Here is a 17,095-nt window from a genome sequence, read left to right as displayed (position 1 = left end):
CAGTACCCCCATGATGAGTTCAGTGTTATTATCCCAATTTTAACAAGGTCAAAAATATGGGATCATATTAGTATTTAAACTTATGTCTATTTGGAGACCCATGCTTTTTGTAGTATGTGCCTCCTTGTCTGTTTGTTTAGTTATTAGATAATAATTTTTTTCCACTGGAGGAGAAAGGGAATAAATTTAAGGGGAGGGGGAGTATAATGTTTTGCCATAATGATTTGCATAGCAAGAAAGGTGACCTTCATTCTATTCTCAGTGCTCCATGGGTTTGAAGTACTCTGACATGAGTGCTCAGAAATCTCCAGCCCATCAGTTTATACCCACTACTATAAAATAGGTAGCTAATAAGAACCTGCTGTATAGCATGGGGAACTCTAGTATAGTAAATACTCTGTAATGGCTTATATGGAAAAGAATCTTTTAAAAAATAGTAGATATATGTGTAATTGGAGAAGGCAATAGCACCCCACTCCAGTACTCTTGCCTGGAAAATCCCATGGACGGAGAAGCCTGGTAGGCTGCAGTCCATGGGGTCGCAAAGAGTCAGACATGACTGAGCGACTTCACTTTCACTTTTCACTTTCATGCATTGGAGAAGGAAATGGCAACCCACTCCAGTGTTCTTGCCTGGAGAATCCCAGGGACGGGGGAGCCTGGTGGGCTGCCGTCTCTGGGGTCGCACAGAGTCGGACACGACTGAAGCGACTTAGCAGCAGCAGCAGCAGCAGCATATGCGTAATTGACTCACTTTGCTGTACACCTGAAACTAACACAACATTGTAAATCAACTATACTCCAGCAAAAATTAAAAACAAAACAAAACAAAAAACACCTGCATAAGTAAGCAGCTGGGAGATGGACAGACCAATGGTTTGCAAGCTACTGAAACTGCTTGCTTTCTGTGTATAATAACTGAAGTGTTCACAGTCTGTAAAACTAAAGAAAGACACAAGGGAAAAAGCTGTGACACACTGAAGACACATTTCATTTTAAAAAATTCAAAATTAAAACTCAAGACTTCCATCTTCATCTTTGAACACAATTAAAATGGAGTTGCCAAAAACAGAAATGAAGTTGCCAAATGGGCCTGAAATCTCAATGGTGCCCACTTAGCAAACACAGCAGCAACTGCCCCAAATACATTGCTGGGCACCTGTTTTGTATTCAAGATAGATAGTCCCTCAACTGCACTATCTTAGCTAGTTTTTCTTAACCACTCTTGATCTTTAAGAAATATTGAAAGTGGAAAATTGCTCTTAAAATCCCTGTAACATTTGGCTAAACACACACACAGGAAAAACCTTTTCAATTGATTAAATTCCTAATTTACAACTATTAACCCCAGGGGTTCTTCCTTCGCTTGACAAATTAAATGGATTTGGAGTCATGGAAGGAATATTTTAAAAATATATATGTGTGTGTGTGTATATATATATATATATTTATTTATTTATGTCTCAGATTCTCAGATTAGGTTTATTTCATAGGCACACAAGCTTTTTGTCACTTTGGATGAGAGTATGGAAATTAAACTGTCAGTTGGCTTGTATATCAATCTCACAGTACCTGTAAACTTAAGTTACTGATGAGTTTAAAAATGATCTTGTCTAGCTTGTCATGCCAAGGATGCATCTTTTCTACAGTTTCTTAGAGATGATTCCTCTTGCCTTTTTTAATTGGAATGTATTAAACACATAACATTTAAATTTAAGGTGTACAACTTGTTGATTTGATGTTTATATATTATAACATGACTGCCATTGTAGCAATAATTAGCACTGCTATCATGTCACATAATTATCATTTCATTTTAGTGGTTGAAATAATTAAGAACTAGTCTTTTGGAAAGTTTAATGATTATAAGACAACATTATTGTCTATATCTGCTATACTGTACATTAGCTCTCTAGGACTTATATATTATTCATTGCAAGTCTGTGTTCTTCAACAACATCTGTCTTTCCTCACCTCCCCTCACTGCCCCAGTTTCCTAGTAATCCCATTTACTTTCTATTTTTATGAGTTTGGTCTTTTTAGATCTACATATAAGTAATATCACAGTCTGTCTCTCTGTGTCTGGTTTATTTCACTTAGCATACTACCCTCAAGGTATAACCATGTTGTTGCAAATGGCAGGACGTCCTTTTTTATTCTAGCCAAATAGTGCTCCATTGTGTGTGTGTATCTCACATCTTCTTCATCCATTCATCCACTGATAGGCACTTAGATGTTTCCATATCTTGGCTATTGTAAGTAAAGCAGCAATAAGCATATTTGTAGATACATCTCTTCAAAATCCTGTTTTCATTTCATTTGAGGATATGCCTAGGAGTGGAACTGTTGGATCATATGGTAGTTTTATTTTTAATATTTTTAAGGAAAGTCCATATTGTTTTCCCTAGTGACTGAACTAGTTTACATTCCCAACAATAGTGTACAAAGACCAATAATCCACATCCTTGCTAACAGTTATCTTTTCTTTTTGATGATAGCTAGTCTAACAACTGTGAGGTTATATCTCATTCTCATTTTGATTTCCCTGATAATTAAGGATATTAAACATTTGCTCATGTACCTGTTGGCCATGTACCTGTTGGATGTCTTCTTTGGAAAAATGTCTATTTAGTACCTCTGCCCTTATTTTAATCAATTGTCTTTTTGTTATGAATTGTATGAGTTCTTTATATATTTTGGATATTAACCCTTAATCAATATAGGGATTTCAAAAATTTTCTTCCATAGGTTGCCTTTTCATTTCATTGACTGCTGTTTTGCTGTGCATTTAAAGTTAGATTTAATCCTATGCATTGATTTTTGCTTTTGTTTTTTGGCTTTTGATGTCACATACAAAAAAAAATTGTCAAGGCCAATGTCAAAGAGCTTCTTGCCCATGTTTTCTTCCATAAATTTTATAATATCAGGTCTTATGTTTAAGTATTTGATTGATGTTAAGTTAATTTTTGTGAGTGGTGTAAGACAGGAGTTCAGTTTTGTTGTTCAGTATGTGTTTATCTTGTGTTCCCAGCATCATTTGTTGAAGTAATTGGAGAAGGGATAGGCTACCCACTCCAATATTCTTGGGCTTCCCTTGTGGGTCAGCTGGTAAAGAACCCACCTGCAATGCGGGAGACCTGGTTTCAATCCCTGGATTGGGATCATCCCCTGGAGAAGGGAAATGCTACCACTCCAGTATTCTGGCCTGGAGAATTCCATGGACTGTATAGTTCATGATGTCACAAAGAGTCTGACACGACTGAGCGACTTTGACTTTCACATCCTTTTCCCATTGGGTGTTTTTTGGCTTTCTTATCAACTCTTAGCTGACAGTACCTATAAGGGTTTTTATCTGGGCTCTCCATTCTATTCCATTAATATATGTATCTATTTTTATGCAAGTACCAAACTGTTTTGATTATTATAGCTTCATAGTATAGCTTTAAATCAGCAAGTGTGATGTGTATCTTTGTTCTTTCTCAGGATTGCTTTGGTATTCAGTGTCTTTTGTGATTCCATACACATTTTAGGATTGTTTTTCCTTTTCCTGTAAAGAATGCCACGGGAATTTAGATAGGGATTGTGTTCAATCTGTAGATGGCTTTGGATAGAATGGGCAGTTTAACAATATTAATTCTTCTGATTCATGAACATGTGATGTCTTTCCATTTGTTTGTGTCTTCTTCAGTTTCTTTCAACAAAGTGTTATGGTTTTTGTGGAATAGGTCTTTCACTTCCTTTATTAAATTTATTCCTAGGTATTTTATTGTTTTTGATTCTCTTGTGAATGAGATAGTCTTCTTTATTTGTTTTTCAGATGTTTTATATTTTTAGTATATAGAAATGGAACTGATTTCTATATGTTGATTTTATATCCTTCAACTTTACTGAATTCATTGATTATTTCCAACTAATTAATTCCAACTAATTAATTTTTCATTGAGTCTTTGGAATTTTCTATATACAAAATCATGTCATTTGCAAATAACAACAGCTTTACTTCTGACATTCTGATTTAGATATATGTTATTTCTTTGTCTTGTTTAATTTCTGTTGCTAGGACTTTTGACAGTATAATGGTAAGGGTGGTAAGATTAGACATGCTTGTCTTATTTCTGATCTTATAGGGAAAGCTTTCAATTTTTCTCCTTTGAGTATAATGGTAACTATGGGTTTGTCATATATAGCTTTCCTTATACTGACATATATTCCTTCTATACCCAATCTGATGAGACACTTCATAGTGGGTTGTGCTTTGGTCGACTAAGGTACAGTGATACCTTTGGTGATTATAAGCAGTAATCAGCAGAGAAAGGAAATGACATATATATTATGGAAGCCTAAAGAACTAAAGCTAGTTCTCAAAGACACATGTAATACCCCCCATCCCCACTCCCCTGAGACTCCTTTAAAACATTTCAGTAAGGGAGACTTAGAGTCCTGACACATCAGTTTCAGGTGTATCCATAGAAATACTATTTTGTTATAACTCTTTGGATCTATTTTTACCCCTCAGCTGGGGTAACTTGGGGTATATATACATAGACTCAATTACTAAGTACCTGTTGGCCTCCAACTTACACTATTACACTATTTTTATTCTGTATAATTCCATAGGGCAGTCATCTGAAAGCCCTTCAAATGTTTGAAGACAATTAGGAGGCCTTTCCTAAATCTTGGAGAAGGAAATGGCGACCCACTCCAGTATTCTTGCCTGGAAAATCCCATGGATGGAAGAGCCTGGTAGGCTATAGTCCATGGGGTTGCAAAGAGTCAGACATGACTGAATGGCTTCACTTTCCTAAATCTGAGATTCCACAATCTGTACCTACCTTTCATCTCAGTAACTTCATCATTTTCTTGTTTGACGTGGGTACATACATTAAACATGTCCTATGCATCAGAATCACCTGAGATACTTGTTAGAGACACAAAACACATATTCTGGGTCCCTTTCTCTAGAAGATTCTGATTTAGTAGGTCTAGAATGGAAGCCATAAATCTCTATTTTTAAACAGATGACTCCTATGTCAGTGAACAAGTCCTAGCATTGTTATTGACAATTTTACCTTATTGGCCTCTCTACTTTGAAAATACGTGATTAGTGAATTATGTGATATTCAACAAAGTTAACAGTATTCCATACATGGACTCACTTGTTAGAGTCCAACACAACTATTTATCCTTTCTTTACCCAAAGTCTGTCAGTTCAGGTTTGAATTGTATTAGCTTTTCATCAGTCTCTGATGATTCATTATGACCTTGTAATCATCATTACTAGGTAATAAATTAAAATTCATATTTTTTTGCACAAACAACTTTTGGTTTATTCATTCTGTACTGTAAAGTTCACATTTTAAACCTAAAAGGAAAAGTTTATATTTCTGTTTGAAACTTTATCTTGATCTGATTCACAAAGGTCTTTTAGAATCATTAGAAGTTTAAGTAATATACATGCTCTCCTTCCCAGTTTTATATTACATGCAGACTATAGAAGCATGCTTTCTATAACTTCATACAAATTAATTAATAGGGATTTTATATAGGTTATAACCAAGAGCACAGAACTTGTTAGAGAAAGACTTGCATGAAGGTACTGTATGCATCTCCTATTGCTGCTATAACAAATTATCACAAACTTAGTGGCTTTATACAAAACAAATTTACTAACTTACAATCTAAAGTCTAAAGTCTAAAACAGGTCTCCCTGAGGCTAAAATCAAGGTATTGGCGGAGCCAAATTCTTTCTGGAGGTTCTGAGAGAATCAGTTTTCTTGCCTTTCCAGCTTCTAGAGGCTGCTGCAGTCTTGGTTTCTAGCCCCTGCATTCCTTGGCCTTTCGCTTGAAAGCCAAGAATAATGGTCATCGTCACCTGGTTCTGACTCTTCTGTTCCCTTCTTCCCCATGTAAAGAACCTTGTGATTGTGTCTAGTCCTGGATAATCCTACATAATCCTTGAAGTCAGCTGATTAGCAGTCTTAATTCTCCCTTGCTGTGTAACATAACACATCCACAGGTTCTAGGGGGTTGAGGACATCTTTGGTACTGTGCCCACCACAAGCATCAATAGTAAGAATTCCCTGAAGGTATTATTACATTTTTCAGATCACAAAGCCTATTTCCACATACTATTCTTATTTCATGCTCACTCATTCCTGTGTGCTGTAAAAGGCAGCTGTTATTAGACCCATTTTTAAGATGAATTCAAAGCTCTAATATTATGAAAGCTCCCCTAGGGTAAAAGTAACTAAGGGGTAGGGTTGGTACCAGAGCCCAGGTGTTTTATTCCAAGCCCAGTGATCTTGATAATTGTTTAACCAGCTATGAATCCACCTAATGTCTTATCATCTAACCTTTCCCCAAATTTGTCACAAGAACATCATGAAAGCTGTTGTCAGATACACATTTCTATATGCCACTGCTCTAACCAACAGGCCAAAAAAGTTATCAAAAAGGAAATAAATCTTAATTTTTCAACATAGAGATCTCATGGTACCCCCTAAGGTACTAAGAAAAGGTAGTAAGAAAAGTAGAAAGGTACTAAGGTACTAAAGTAGAAAAGCTATTTTTCTTTATTGATTTTTTGGAGGACTATGAAAACAACTAAAAGTCCAGTCTTAGGTAGTATTACAGGTTGATGACTACTTTTACTGGCCTGGTGTTGGATAAGACTCTTGAGAGTCCCTTGGACTGCAAGGAGATCCAACCAGTCCATCCTAAAGGAGATCAGTCCTGGGTATTCATTGGAAGGACTGATGCTGAGGCTGAAACTCCAATACTTTGGCCACCTCATGCGAAGAGTTGACTCATTTGAAAAGACCCTGATGCTGGGAGGGATTGGGGGCAGGAGGAGAAGGGGACGACAGAGGATGAGATGGCTGGATGGCATCACTGACTCGATGGACGTAAGTTTGGGTGAACTCGGGGAGTTGGTGATGGACAGGGAGGCCTGGTGTGCTGGGATTCATAGGGGTCACAAAGAGTCGGACACGACTGACCAACTGAACTGAACTGAAGACTCCCTAATACGCCGTTTATGCATTTGGGTATTCAGAATTTCTCAAACCTGCTGAAAAGTAAAGCTTCCTCCCATTGTTTGAAGGAGCAGACACTGCGACAGTAACCATTTCGGGAGGCTGAAAATCATCAAGGTTCTAATCTATTGTCTATCTCTGGAGAGGCTGTCTGTCCCCCCTTCTGTTTCTTCTATGTCAGTGTTTTTCGCTTGCCAAACTGTTGATACCAATTTTAATTCTCTTCTGCCTCTTAAAAAATGTCCCTTTCTTGGCTTCCTTCCTATATTATTTCTTCCAACCTATCCCAGAAACCTTCAGCCTGTTTAATGAGCTCCTCCATGGAGACACATACTTAAAGCACATTTCTTTTCTCATCAAGCAAAGAAACCAGATTGCATTCACAGCGAGCAAAACTGTGTGCTCAAGAGCCCCAGATAGGAAGATACAAACATCTGCAGCAGCCGCAGCGTTATTGTTCTTGCGCTTAAGGACACAGGGCAAGGTAGTTGTATCATCCTCCTTTGGTTTTCCTCTGTGGCCACTCCTTTCAGATTCCTTCATTTCCATCACAAATCTGGTTGAGAGTCTCCCTCTGGGAATCTGCATTTTGTTTCTCTTTTTAATGTTTTCTTCTTCACCCTGCTGCCCATCCTGTGAGCATCTCCCAAGGTCCTGCCCCCTTTTCTTTTTAAAATCCTGGTTCTAAACATCTGACTCCCCCAAACTTTACAGATATTGACTGAAACTTAGCATACCTAAGATGGATCTCTTCACCAGCCCTAAATGGTTTATTCTCATGAATTCAGCCTCTTACAATTTTGCCACAGCTACCCATGTAACATCTTTGTTTCCCCATCTCTCCTCTGTACCTATAGTAATTTCTCCCCAAATACTATAGCTATCACTTTATCCCATACCTTCCTAGTGTCTGCTGCATTTGATCATTTCCCCTGCTATCATCCTAGCTCAAAAACTTATTATATGCTGCATGATTGCAATAATCTAACTCAGTGATTCTCAACCCTGGTTGCACATTAGAATCACCTAGGGGAGCTTTTAAAAAAATTCCTCAGTCTGGTTCCAACCTCAAAGATTTTGATTAAATTGAGCTGGGCTGGGGCCCCTACGTGGTCTGTTTTTTCTAAACTCCCAAGGCAATTCTAATATGCAGCAAAGATTCAGAACCATCAGTTAACCTTCAATTCTTCCCTTATTTAATCCATTTTGCATACTAGATTATGATTCTAAAGGGTTCTTTCTTCATATATACCCAATACTTGAAATACAGTAACACTTATGTGATAATTTTTGAACTGTTATTTTTTTTTACTTCTGCTGCCATGTAATCTGACCCCAATCCACCTGATGAGCGTGAATCCATGATCAATTAGTACTTTATCTCCTGATGCTGCCTTGTAATTTCCTGCCTTCATACATTGTCAATACTCTTTCCATGTATTCATTTCTGCCTACTGAGACTATATCCAATATTTCTGTATTTCCATCCCAAAGTCTTTATTTTGCCACCTGAACACATTTCCTCCTAAAATCCAAATCACTTCTGATTTATGCCAGCCTTTCACTATAGCCTGGGACTTCCCTAGTGGCTCAGATGGTAAAGAATCCACCTGCAATGCAGGAGACCTGGGTTCAATTCTGGAGTTGGGAAGAAACTCTGGAGAAGGGAATGGCTACCCATTCCAGTATTCTTACCTGGAGAATTCCATGGACAGAGGAGCCTGGCAGTCTAAAGTCCATGGGGTCGCAAATAGTTGAACATGACTGAGCGACTTCACTTTACTATAGCCTAGTGGTTGAAAGATCAGTTTTTTGCTAGTGTATAGAACAGCTTCAAAACCTACCTTGTCTGATTCCTGCAATGTGACTTTGGGGTGTTGTGGAATCTCCATGAGTTTTGTTTCTACATCTGTTAAATGAGATAACCCTCCTGTTAGAGTTGTCTGAGGATTCAGTTCAGTTCAGTTCAGTCGCTCAGTCGTGTCTGACTCTTTGTGACCCCATGAATAGCAGCACGCCAGGCCTCCCTGTCCATCACCAACTCCCGGAGTTCACTCAGACTCACATCCATCAAGTCAGTGATGCCATCCAGCCATCTCATCCTCTGTCGTCCCCTTCTCCTCCTGCTCCCAATCCCTCCCAGCATCAGAGTCTTTTCCAATGAGTCAACTCTTTGCATGAGGTGGCCAAAGTATTGGAGTTTCAGCTTTACATCATTCCTTCCAAAGAAATCCCAGGGCTGATCTCCTTCAGAATGGACTGGTTGGATCTCCTTGCAGTCCAAGGGACTCTCAAGAGTCTTCTCCAACACCACAGTTCAAAAGCATCAATTCTTCAGCGCTCAGCTTTATTCATAGTCCAACTCTCACATCCATGCATGACCACTGGAAAAACCATAGCCTTGACTAGATGGACCTTTGTTGTCAAAGTAATGTCTCTGCTTTTGAATATGCTATCTAGGTTGGTCATAACTTTCCTTCCAAGGAGTAAGCATCTTTTAATTTCATGGCTGCAGTCACCATCTGCAGTGATTTTGGAGCCCCCCAAAATAAAGTCTGCCACCGTTTCCACTGTTTCCCCACCTATTTCCCATGAAGTGATGGGACTGGATGCCATGATCTTCATTTTCTGAATGTTGAGCTTTAAGCCAACTTTTTCCCTCTCCTCTTTCCCTTTCATCAAGAGGCTTTTTAGTTCCTCTTCACTTTCTGCCATAAGGGTGGTGTCATCTGCATATCTGAGGTTATTGATATTTCTCCCAGCAATCATGATTCCAGCTTGTGCTTCTTCCAGCCCAGCGTTTCTCATGATGTACTCTGCATATAAGTTAAATAAGCAGGGTGACAATATACAGCCTTGACGAACTCCTTTTCCTATTTGGAACCAGTCTGTTGTTCCATGTTCAGTTCTAACTGTTGCTTCCTGACCTGCATATAGGTTTCCCAAAGAAAGGCAATGCCAAAGAATGCTCAAACTACCTCACAATTGCACGCATCTCACACGCTAGTAAAGTAATGCTCAAAATTCTGCAAGCCAGGCTTCAGCAATACATGAACTGTGAAATTCCAGATGTTCAAGCTGGTTTTAGAAAAGGCAGAGGAACCAGAGATCAAATTGCCAACATCCACTGGATCATCGAAAAAGCAAGAGAGTTCCAAAAAAAACATCTATTTCTGCTTTATTGACTATGCCACAGCCTTTGACTGTGTGGATAACAAAAAACTGTGGAAAGTTATGAAAGAGATGGGAATACCAGACCACCTGACCTGTCTGAGGATTAGGTTAAGTGAAACAATGTATAGGAAATATCTTGCACATAGATATGCCAGATAAATGTTACCTGTTTATTATTTTTGTTATTATCTTTGTGTACATGTACCATGACCCCAAATAGATTATAATACACTGAACTAAAGACAGTCTTAAAAAACCTCATATGCTCACAGTGTCTAATGTTGCTCTTTGAATATAGCAAGTAATCAACATGCTTCTTTACTAAGAATTTATAAATAATTCTAAATATATCAAATGCAATTTAAGTAACCATGACCTGTAGCCTGGCTGTAGTGCCCTTTGGTGGCAGATAGATCATATATAAAATTCTGATTTTTAGCTTATCTTTTATAGCACAGCTTTATAAAGTGGCACAAAACCACCTTGAAGCATTTTAAAAGGTTTACAATTCCCTGGGTGTAGTTCTAATATCACTCTTTCCAGGTCCCTAAATACCCTGAGATTCTGCCAAATATATGTAGTCCATCTTCCCAAAAATGAATGTTCACCTAATCCTATCAAAAATGGACCAGTGACATGAAGTGGAATTAATTCTTTTGAGGCCAATTTCCTGATGTCTATTTATTCCTTGTTCAGGAAAGCATTGGCAAGTGAGGCATCTTCTTATTTGAATACATCTGTGATTAAACTCTGTGCAAACATATTTCCAATGGGATTCCATAAAGAATACTCAGGGTTGGCTTTGGTCACTCTAGAGAACAGCATACTAGCTACTTACTTTACAGACTTTAAGTCATGGAGAGTCTAGTTTAAGATATTTCTCTCTTCCAGCTTATTCTTTCAGGATTCTCTCTCCTTTCCTTATGCCGTTTTCTCCTAATCCGTATCAGAAGAGCTAGTTCTGAAAGGCTCATCCAGAATTAATTTGCCTTTCAACAAAATGAACATTATATCAACTGAAGGGAAATTTTGTCAAATGCAAAGAGCAATCAAACCTAAAACCATACACACAAACACATACACATACACACACACACCCTGTTATGAACTGAATTGTGTACCCACTAAATTCATATGTTAAAGGATAACCCATAGGTAACTGTGTTTGGAAATAGGATCTTTAAGGAGGTGACTAAGGTTAAATAAAGGTGGAGCCCTAATTCAATAGGACTGGTATGCCTATAAGACAAAGATGAGACCCCAGAGATCTCTCTCACACAGAGAGAAAAGGCATGTGAGAACACAGCAAGGAAGTGGCTGTCCAGAGACCAGGAAGACAGAACTCAACAGAAACCAGCCCTGACAGCACTTTGATCTTGAACTTCTAGCCTCTAGAACTGTGAGAAAGTTAATTTCTCACCGTTTTAAAAATTACCCAGTCTGTGGAGTTATGGTATGGCATCCCTAACAAACTAGCATATATACTCACACTCACATTGATACAGACAAATAACAAAAGCAAAATTTTTGAAACTTTATTTTCTGAAAGGAAGACGCTGGTTTTCATCGCCCCCACCCCCAGTCAACCACTACTGTTGGCCTGTCCCAGCCTCCTTGACTCTCTGCCTGTGACCGTAACACTTTGCCATCAGCTACAGTAAACTTTAACAATCCTATACATAAGTTGTTCCTATTAAACCAGGAGTACACTAAAGATATGGCCATCCATAACCCTGGGGAAAGCTCTCCTGAATTGCTATATTTTTCCAGACAGCTCATTGTTAACCATGTAAGCACGGGCTCCATATCATCCTTTGAGGAATTTTTAAACTTCAAAACCTGTCTAAACATGTTGTGCGCTTCCATGCTATCTTGAACATTGGGTGGAACATGTTTCCATTTCCCTTTTACTCAGGGTCATTTCTGCGAAATGCTGCTAATGAAACTTTAGATACATACAGATGTGGATGTTGAGGTTTTTTAATCAATCAGATGATTTGTTTGGCTGTGCTGGGTCTCCATTGCTGTGCGGGCTTTTTTCTCTAGTTGCGGTGAGCGGGGGCTGCTCCCTAGATGTGGCGCACAGGCCTCTCATAGCGGTGGCTTCTCCTGTTGCAGAACAGGCTCTAGGGTGCGCAGGCTCAGTAGTTGTGACACATGGGCTCAGTAACTGCAGCTTATGGGCTGCAGAGTGTGGACTTCAGTAGTTGCGGCTTGCAGGCCCTAGGGCACAGGCTCAAGAGTGGTGGTGCACAGATTTAGTTGCTCTTTGACATGTGGGATTTTCCCAGATCAAGGATTGAACTCGTGTCTCCTGCACTGGCAAATGGATTCTTTACCACTGAGCCACTGGGGAAGCCTGATGTTGAGGTTTTAATAACAAACACAGATATGTCAATGACTGTGTTAGTCCATTTACATGTATCACATATATACCCATTTAATCCTCAAAACCACAGGTCTAAAGTAGGTATTACTATGGTCCTCATTGTACAGATAAGGAGACAAAAATCCCAGAAAGATCCTAAGGGGAATTAAGGGGGGAAAGCTGGGCTTTGAAATGAGGCTGAGCTGGCTCTAAAGCCCATGCACTCAGCCATGATTACTCTTTCTGCCTCTGCAGAAGATTGAGATGTGAAACCCAGTATGGGGCAAACACCAGCCATAACCCTAGCATCTACTCTCTTGACAAATTATTTGATGTCTGTTAATAGGAAATGGCAACCCACTCCAGTAATCTTGCCTGGAAAATCCCATGGATGGAGGAGCCTGGTGGGCTACAGTCCCTGGGATTTCAAAGAATCGGACACAACTGAGCAAGTAAACAAAACAGCAATGTTTAGATACCTGGCTCCTTTTCATAAACATCACACAAGCTCATGCAGGTGCAGCAGCTTCTGGGCAGTGTAGTGGAGCTGGGTTCTGCATAAGACAAGTGACTCAAAAGCTGGAGCTCCCATGTCCCCACTGGAGATTGTGGTACCAGGACTGACATCGTCCTCGGTTTGTATTGGATCCTTTGCCCTGTCAGGGCAGTTCAGATCATTAGCTGTCATTGCAGCGTCCCTAACAGGCCAGGTCACTTTTGTAGGTGTGCTACAGAGTGGACAGCTCAGAACTTGGAGGGGGGTGGTTGGAAAGTCCTACTCCCTAGCACTCAGATCTTGGTTTCTAATATCTGTCTTTCATTTTTAAGACTGGGAAAGTAAATATACAGCATCAGCCTGAAGCGTCTTGTAGAGATAGAAAGTAAGGAAGCATTGAAAACAAATAATAAAATGATGGAGGGATGTCAGAGAGACACAAGTAAAAGAGCTCCTAATGGCTAAAGCTGGAATCATCTGAATGAAAAAATAAATAAAGTAGTATTAGATTATAACCCCAAGTATAAATAAGTATCATGTAAACATCATGTAAATAAATGATTGAGTAATTAGTGAGGGAGAAGATACAGATTTGCTGTGGAGAAGGATTCTAAATAAATTATGCAGCTAGTTCATCCTAAAGGAGATGGGGTGTAACTCCCCACTCTGTAAATGTGGGTTGTGCTTAGCGACTTCCTTCTCAAGAGTATAGTGCTGAAAGCATGACTTCACAATGGAGAAACAAGACAAACAGGACCTCTGTTAGGTGATCAAGGCCAACATCAATGGTCATACATCATATTGATAGAATGTACCATGGACGTGATGTGATGAAACTGGCCTCTGGTGGTCTTCCAGCCAAAAACACATTACCTCATTACCCCATTCTCATCAGGAGGAAAGCATGAGACACGTCCCAATTACGGGACATTCTGCAAAAGTGCCTAACCAGTATGCCTCAAGACTGTTAAAGTCATCCACAAAAAGTCTGAGAAACTAAGGAGACATGAAGCATGAAGATTAAGTGTAATGTGGTCTCAGGGATGGGATTCTAAAGAAGAAAATGGCTATTATATAAAAACTGAGGAAATCTGAATCAAGTATGGACTTTGTGTAGTAATAATCTGTTCATTGGTTTGATGACTAAGGTACTTCCTAATATAGGATGTTAAGTAATAGAGAAGACTAAATGTAAGGTGCATGGGAATTCTTTTACTATCTTCATAATAGTTCTATAAATCTATAATTATTCTAAAGTAGTTTTTTTTAAGTCACTTTACAAGACATCTGTTGCTCAGGCAGAGTTGCCTGGAGATGCAGTCACATATCACCCATGCTCCAGCCAGCAGCTCCTTGGGTTCGGATGTAACCAACCTCTTACCCTCCTCTCCTTTGCCCTGCCCCCCGTTTGCCTGGGGTATCTGCATGTAACCCGCCTCAAAGTTCCTTGAACACTTGGCTCATCCTCTGTGTTTTTCTGGTTATAGTGTCTTCAGTTTTAATGATGTGATTAGATACTTAGGTAAAAGTAGTATTATATAAGTCATAGTTCCCATGAACATCTCCCCACATGTTGTTTACATGTTGCTCTGAAATTGCTACACTGTCACTTCCACTCAAACAGATTCAGATCAAACTATTTGCTAAAATTCTATCTAGCTCTCTACTGTGCTGATTCAGTTTGAAATGCCAGGACCAACCTTTTTTCAAAAATCAGATCAGAGTACAAGGCCATTTTTAAAGGCCCTGGGTCCTGGAAATGAGTATCCATGTAACTCTTCTTCTCTCTGAGAACCACTCATGTAATGGACCAAGTTCAAATTCAACATTAAGAGGCACTGGCCCTCAGCTTCCCATGACACAGAATCCATACACATACACAAAACTGGCACAGCTTCCAATTTTTGTCTTTTCTCCATTTTAATGCCACTCCGGGAAAATTGATCTATCTTTGATCCCGTCCAACTCAGTGGCATGACATACAGAAGGGTCCTCACAAGTTGTGAGCTGGGTCACAGATAACATAATTACCAAAAGACAACAGCTTGTCATCTTATGATTTATTTATCAAGGAGAAAAGTAGTGTAGATTCAGGTTCATCCTAATATCATCTAGTACTATACCCATGATAGTGGAGGGAAGGCAGAGTGTAGCAGCAAGTGGCTTTACTGTTAGCAAGTTAAGACAAAGGAATTTTATATAAATTCTCGCCTTCAACTTTGAGCCATATCTTCTGATTTATGGAAAGTCTGTAATGCCATGGGGTTTGTCCTCACCTACTCATTAGGCAGAGATGCTATACTCTGGGCATTTGGGGCTTCTCCACACGGCTGCCCCTCTCACCAACACAGTAAAAAAACCCTCACCTTTGGTATCTCTCTCTTCTCTGTTGCTCAGATACCCATGAGGCAGTCAGACTTGTGTATTCCTCCTCTATCCTCTTCAGTCATCATGGATCATCAGTTGTGTCCTTGTACACATTTACATTTGTACATTCAAGAGTTCTGTGCGTGAGCGAGGGGAAGGGAGTGAGAGATGGAGTCTGGGTCCGTGGCACCCTGGCTCCTTGTGGAGAGTAGATATTTTCTATGCCCAAGATGGACATTGTGTTAGGCTTAGAGAATCTCTGAGACTTCCTAGCCTAAAGCTGCCTTTCCAAGCGCTGCTTTATGTTTCTCCTAGCTGTGCTAACTGCTGTCCCCCAGGAGGTGGGGAACCTTCCTGCCACATGGAGATGAATACTCCTCTTCCCCACATTCTACCATGCTTTTTGAGAAGGTGAGAGGGAAAGGGCAGGACCTCCTGCAATCTTGCTTCACTCCTGGCACACCCATCAGAGCAGGTCTTGCCTGGGAACATCGCTGCATGTATCCCACAGAGAAAAGTTGAGGAGTCCATGTTCTGGGTCCTCATACTGAGATGCAAATGTTCTTTCTTCTACACCTAGCGGATCTGACCTGTGCACTGAAGGGCTCCCATATGGTGATAGAGATCCCTCGCTCTTCCTTCTGCACCACACAAACTCCCATCTTCTCTGCATCACTGGCTCTTTTCTTCTCCACCTACAGAGAACCCCGGAGAAGGCAATGGCACCCCACTCCAGTACTCTTGCCTGGAAAATCCCATCAACAGAGGAGCCTGACAGGGTGCAGTCCATGGGGTCGCTAAGAGTTGGACACAACTGAGCGACTCCACTTTCACTTTTCACTTTCATGCATTGGAGAAGGAAATGGCAACCCACTCCAGTGTTCTTGCCTGGAGAATCCCAAGGACAGGAGAGTCTAGTGGGCCGCTGTCTATGGGGTCACACAGAGTCAGACACGACTGAAGCGACTTAGCAGCCGCAGCAGCAGCACAGAGAACCCATGCTGTCTGCACTGTCCTGTCATCAAGTAGGATTTCTGTGATGCACCCACCTGGACTGCAGCCGTTCCCTGTCAGGGTTCCCCTGTCTCATCCCATTTTCTGTGTTTCCTGGACTTCGCAGACACCACCCTCTGTTCAGGGCTGCTCACTCCTGCATAGTTAACTGACCCAATGCAGCACAGTTGGGTCTCTGTCTCTTCTGGCTTTGTTTGTTTTCTGCTGGCTGTTGAAATGTTGATTTTCATCCAAAACATTTCCCTTCCAGCTGCTTCTATGGCTAAAGCAATTCCAAAAGCTTTAGGGTTACATGATTGCCTTCCTTTCCAGATCTGCATGCCTATCTGAAAATTTCAAACAGACTAACATTTTAGTTCAAGTAATGAAGTTTGGTTTTATAGTGCTGCCTGAGATGGGAACCTTTAAGTTTTTGTTGGCCACTGACATTATATCCTAGATGAGCATATCATACCAGCCTTGACAAAGAACAGAGCACAAAGGAAATAAGATAAAAGGCAAGATTGCTAGGGGAAAAGGGAGAGTTGTCAGCGCTTAAAAATATTAAAATATATTTTAAAATATTATTAGTTAAATGAACAAATTGGTGTGTAAGAAGTGCTTTACAGGTCACCTGAAATGGACCAAAGCTTATTTGATTTA

The sequence above is a fragment of the Bubalus bubalis genome, chromosome 3 (assembly GCF_019923935.1).
Source record: "Bubalus bubalis isolate 160015118507 breed Murrah chromosome 3, NDDB_SH_1, whole genome shotgun sequence".
Lineage (NCBI taxonomy): Eukaryota > Metazoa > Chordata > Mammalia > Artiodactyla > Bovidae > Bubalus > Bubalus bubalis.
Note: the sequence above shows the minus strand (reverse complement) of the source record.